The following is a 6425-nucleotide window of genomic DNA, read 5'->3' on the forward strand; positions in this document are numbered from 1 at the left end:
GAAAAATTTGTGGGGGGGGGGGGGGTTTAATGGCTATATTGAAAGTAGTTGAAAATGCTGTGAGAAATGCTTACATTTTTAAACCAGTCCTATTTAAATTTCAGCTGATGTTGAAAAGGCTATGTAATAAAAACAAAATCCAAATGAGAGAGAGAGAGAGAGAGAGAGAGAAGTTCCAATGGTCTATATTTGACGTTGTTATTTAATAATCATGTAGTAGATGACACCACCACACTTCAGATTCCTAGAACAGGAAAGGGTACATCCCAGAAACACTGGTTACCCTTTCCTGAACAACTGTGTATTTGGCCCCTAACTCTCACTATGTATTTAAGAACCTTATCTAATACATTATTGAATGTATCCAAGTTCTCCAGCTCTAGTGAACCAGATTAATAACACATATACCATGGGTTCAGTTTTTACTGTGCAAACAAGTGCATCCATGATTTTTTTCCATTCCATCTATTATTTTCATTATCATTATCACAATAGTCTTCAGGATCCAAACAAGTTGAGGCCTCCCATACACTAGGTATTGTACAAACATAAAGCCAGGTTTCATTCCACCGTGTCTGAGTCAATGAAAAACTGTAGAAGTGCCTACTTTTGAAATACATGATCAGTCCAGCCGCCTTAAGGCTAAGTCATAAAAAAGCAGCAGAAGGAAGAGGACCCAGCCACCTTCTGTGGTAACTGTTTTGCAGGGGTTCAAGAAAGGTGGACTGGAACCACACTTCAATGTCTAAGTCCATTTAAAGACTGTATTGGAATAGCTTGCAGAATATAAACCACATGCCCACCCATCAGCTGATTGATACAGTTACATCAATCAAACTTAGAAATAGAAAGACGATGATGCTCATGGCTGGGCTCTTGCCCTTATTCTGCAGCCCCTTTCCAGAAGGGAACTATGAATGCCTTTGTTACAGGAACAGCCTGTGGCCAGTACACAATTATATAGAGTTTCTATTCTAGCCCAACTTCTGGCTGTAGACATCGGAAATAAATTATATGAAGGGCCAAACGCATGAGGGGACAGCTCTTTGTCCTGGGTAGTAGCTCCATATGGGGCAGTGCTTGCTGCTGCTGGTGTGGCCAGTTGTAGTGTCAGCTATTTTTGTGTCCTTCCCCCTCCCCACAAAGGTGGTGACCAAGGCTACAGCCCTGATCCCCGCTCCCCCTTCACCCCCCAGTTATGCTACTGGGAGAAGCACCTCTGCTCTAGCTATTCTGTGTTCTCCAGGCTACTATAAGCTGTGCTGGATAGGACCATAATTAAGGAGATAGACTGGTGATTTTAAGCCAGCTGTACTCTCCATCCCCCACCTTTCCTGAGCCAAACTCTAGAGAGGAAAAACAGAGAATACGACTCCCTGGATTATTTGCTCACTTAATGTTAGAGCTGCTGCCTACAGGCTATGACTATGAAATCAAACAAAACATTCTGAGTTGCCAAACATTACACATATTAAGAGCCCAATGATGCAGAGTTAGGAAAGGATCTGGCTTAAGCATTAAGGATTGCACTGGAGTACCAAAGAGCAGGGGAAGAATGAATTTTCCTGAGGAGAGGAACAAGGTCCAACGGCATGCATAGCTTTGTATCAACGGCCACTGAAATTCAAAGCTCAAGAAGAAAAGGAGGCTGCTAACTCAGAATATGGGTAGAAGAGAAAGGCAGAGGTATTTCAAAGATCTGGATAGGTGTGACAACCGATGAGGAGAGAGCTGAAAGCATATTTCAGTAGACATTCATTCACCTCCTTCAGACCCATCTCTTAGAGTTTGTCCACTTATGAAGGAGAACAAATGGGATGCAGGATAGTTACACTGAAGAGTGTAAGCACAGTGAAACTGTAAAATATTTCAACAGGGAACATAACCAGTCCTTGGTCTAGGAATATCAATCAAGTTGGTAATGGAAATGGAAGACAACATAAGCCATGTTCAAGTATATCTGTTAATGAGGCCTTGATGAAGAAATAGAATTCTTTTCTATTCTCTCCCTCTCTTCAACACTGCTCATCTCAAAAAAGAAACACTTATTAGATATATTTCCTGTGGAATACAGGATTAAAGTGGATATCCCTATGGGTATGTACTCCATCATAGGTTTAAGGTCAGTTGGCTTATGAGACGTTGGAAAATTCTGATTCTTAAAAGTTAATCAAGAGAGGCCATATATGGAGCAATGAGAGTGGATAAGAGACCTTTGATGCTTAGAGTTAACAGGACTCTCAAATATATTATTTCTTACTTCTACTAAAAACTACAGGGAACTGTCTTAGGGTATATCTACACCATGTTTCCAGTGCCAGCCCACCCCTGCATCCAGAGATGTGGAGTTGAAACTATTCCAGGAGAGTCCCCTACAGTTACTCTTCCAGAGCTGTCTTCCATTCAGCAGGTGGTAGTGTCAATTTTTTCATAAAGTTTGTAAGTATCAACCTTTCCCTCATTTGACCAAGATCCATTAATTTAAATTAGATACATTTAATTTAAATGTTTGTCATTGAAATAGGATATTAAAAGCAAAGAGAAAAGTGTTAAGCAGTCATCTCAAAATTCTTCTCTGAGTGACCATTCCGTTTAATCTTGTTAGCTGTGATGTCATAACCTTACAAGTTCCCTAGTTGTCCACAGAATCTTCCTAGAGAAACAGGGTAGGAAATAACTGAGTTTGTAATGTAAAGTGAACTCAAGAAAGCAGAATGCATTTTGAAAAGATTAGTATTCAGACCATCTTTATCCAAAGTCAAACCATACTGAAGTTAATAGACATCTTCCCATTGTCTTGAATGGGCTTTGGATTAGACCCAGAAAGAGCAACATCAAAAAATGCTACCATATAAAATTAAAAAGCACAGGACTTTAGTGATGACCAGATGATCTCTTCAGAGAAAGTCTTTTGAACAAGCAAAGCCTCTCCTGGTTTGATTTAGTGACACATTCAGAAATTTTAGGGGCTACTTTCAGAAGTCCTTCAGTCCATATGTTTGCAACTAAAGGCAGAATTACCATAAAGTTTGTTTTGCAGGAACCAAATAGGCCTCATGAAAGACACTATAAATATAAATTAGTGCAATCATTCATGTAACAGAAATGCTCAGTCTTGCAGAATATCACCACAAGATCAGGGCTTTTTGTTTGAATGCCCCAGTAGCCAGACCATACCTTGTGAGGCTGTGTGAAGCTTTGGTCCCTGATTTGATTCTGCAGAGATTTGGCCCGATTCGGTGGTCAATTCTTCAAATTCTAATTGAATCAGGAGACACTTTAATCTCACCAAATCAAATCCAAACCCTCCGAATCAATTTGGAGAGATCTGGTGATTTGGACACAGCTTTAAATGTTTTTTTCTACATACCTCAAGGTACCAGGTGGCTCATAAATGCTGTGATGCTGGGGCAGATGGAGCACCCCACAGGACCACAGTGGGCTCCCCAGCGTGCTTGGCAGCAGACCTGGAAGTGGACCAGGGACACTCCACCAAGGTGCGTGCGAGGAGGGCCCCCCTCATAACCCCCAGCTTGGCGACTGGTGCCTCCTGGGGCTGGGGGGAGAGGGGCACCCAGGCTTCCAGTCCACTTCCTGGTTCACCACTGAGCATACAGAGGGTCCCTTCCTCCCCACACCCCCGGGCTCCTGTGGGATGCTCCATCTGCCCCAGCACTGCAGCATTCACAAGCCACGCTGGTACCTCGAGGTATGTAGAAAAAACATTTAAAAGCTGTGTCTATGGCTGAATCGCTGATTCTCTGAATCAGCATCAAATCTTCAGATTCCGATTCAGCCAAATCGAATCGGGGACAGTGATCCAAATCAAATAATCAAATCACTGTCCCCGATTGGGGTTGAATCCGAATCTGACTCAAATATGGCCCGTTTCACACATCCCTATACCTTGACCTAGAAAACCCTCTTTGATTCTGCTGAAGAGGGAAGAGATTTCAGAAACATGCATAGGCATGAACTAAGAAAGGAGCAGAGGTGGAGTTAAAAAAAACATTTACTGTCAGGTTCTACTGTCCAATTACTTCTGTGAAGAGAGAGAATACAGAGGTCTAATTTTCACCAGTATCTTGGGAACCAGTAAGGGGCCCTTTTAATACCTCCTATGAATCATTCTTTTGATTTGTCCTTTGTTCTTAAGCAGTGGACACTAACTGGGTCCCCAACCTCAGAGTTCTCAGTCAAGTTCTACCTACTCTCTCTCTTTCCCAGGCTTGAACTTAGCTTCTGCATCTTCCCATCACATCTTTCTAGTCCTTCACTTATCTTTAATGCGCCTCCCAGTCTCCTTTATCATTTTGCCTTAATGTGAAGTAACCAATAGCCCATTTGGACATGTCTTGGAATGTGAAATCTTTGTCTTCAAAACCCATTTCCCAGAAGTGAGGGCATTCTATGATCTCACTCATCTACATGGAGAAAGCAGATAAGCAAGAGTGTGAACTGATAGCTCTCTAGCTGCTCCACGCTTAACACCCTATGTCACTCAGGGTAGCATTCTATTCTATTCTGGATGCCTATCTATACAGATGGTGATCTACATGACATTTTTTGGTTACATAAGTCCCAGAAAAAGCCATTTTGCAGGTAGCATTCATTGCTATGTGTATGGTATTAAACACTTGGACAGGCGAAAAGTTATGCCAACTAAGCATATTTTTATCAGCCAGGGCCTATAGGCATAGGAGCATGAAATGGATGATATGTGTATCCAACCCTTCTGCCCCAGTAACTGAATGGCTCAGACACTTCTCAGGGATAATGGAGGTCCTTGAGTCTAAGTACTGTAGCAAATTATTTGTGATTACTAACTGTGCAGTAGCGCTCGTGTAATCGCCTGACCTAGAGCAAATCTGCACCTAGTCAGCCAGCCACCAGGGGGTGGGAGATTGCTCCATGACCGTGGAGTCGGCACTGGGAGCTCCCTTCTGATGAGGGTTTGTTAGTCTGTTCCCCATCCAGCTCTGCGATCACAGATCTGAGCAGGCAACAAAGTCTCCAGCCTGTTCTCCACCCAGCCTTGTGATCACAGAGCTGAACAGGGAACAGGGAACAGACTCTCCAGCTGCTGCCCCTCAATCATGGAGCAAGGGAACTGTCCTGGTCAGGGGCAGGTCCCAACCCCATGCCCCAATCTGCTAGTGGGGCAGCTAACAGCAAGATAGCTTTCTGATTTTCCTGCTCACTACTGCCACTGCTGTCTTTAGGTGAGACTGGCTGCACATGCAGCCTGGCTCTGTAACCCCCTACCTCCGGCTCAGCTGAGGACAGCAGCAGCGGCAGGCAGGGGAGGAGAGGAATGGGAGGTTAGGGAACCTGCTGCTGAGCACTGAAGGGAAGGAAGAGGGGAGAGAAGATTCTTACCTTGTTGAAGGACTTAAGTGCCCTGTGCTGCTCTTGGTACAAGGTCTGCCCATCTTGGTGAGTGAAAGGAACCTTGGAGTTGGGGTGCAGCCCCCTCTGCAGCACAAGTCACAGCTCCTACACCCCCCTTTCTGAAACCCTGGATCTGCCCATAGTTACAGGTCAGATTCTACTCCACCTATTGGACATCCAGGTGTAATTGTATTCCATTCTGTTCAAGTTCCTGAAAAATGTATTCACACATCTATTTTTGTAACACACCATCACCATACGCTTAAGACTAAGTTACAAAAAAAGCAGCAAGGAGGCTGATGGCCCACTCAACTTTGTATTTGCAGTTTTTCAGGGGCTTGAACTGGGTGAAGTAGAATAGCATTTATATGCCTACATGCTCTTAGATATCCAATAGGCAAAAATAGAATATATCCCTAAGCATCTAAGCTTGGGGTACTGGGAGGTGTCCCTTCTATTTAGGATTCACAACTATGAATCCTTGCCTGGAGTTAAAGACCTGAACTGACCCTCTCTCACAAAACATGGCTGCCAGAAGAAGTAAAGGAGGTGATTGATGTAGAGATGTGGGAATCATGGGTCCAGTTCCAATGAATTTCTTTATGTAACATACTCAAACATTCTTGAAGAAGGGACTGGAATGTAGGTCTTCCTCCAAGCCATAACAACTAGTCTATAGGGTCATTCATGCAGTCTTTCTTCACCCTAATGAACATTTAATTATTCAATGCAAAGTGAAATTGTTTCAATAGGAGGAACTGGGAGAGTCTGACCCCAGAATATTCCTGTGGTTTGGCAGTCACATCATTCATCAGGGAGAAGAGAGATGTGAGTTCAAATCCCCTCAAACAATCAATGAATAGAACTGTCCCTGTATGAGATTCTACCATGAGGCACTTGGGGCAGTTATTTTGCAGTGGGACTCCAGCTACACAATGCTGATATTGCATTCACTCTGACACTGAAAGAAGCAGACCTCTGACAGACTCCTTGGCTCTGAACAATTACTGAACAACATGCACAGATAACATGTG

This window comes from Alligator sinensis, unplaced genomic scaffold (genome assembly GCF_000455745.1).
Source record: "Alligator sinensis unplaced genomic scaffold, ASM45574v1 scaffold565_1, whole genome shotgun sequence".
NCBI lineage: Eukaryota > Metazoa > Chordata > Crocodylia > Alligatoridae > Alligator > Alligator sinensis.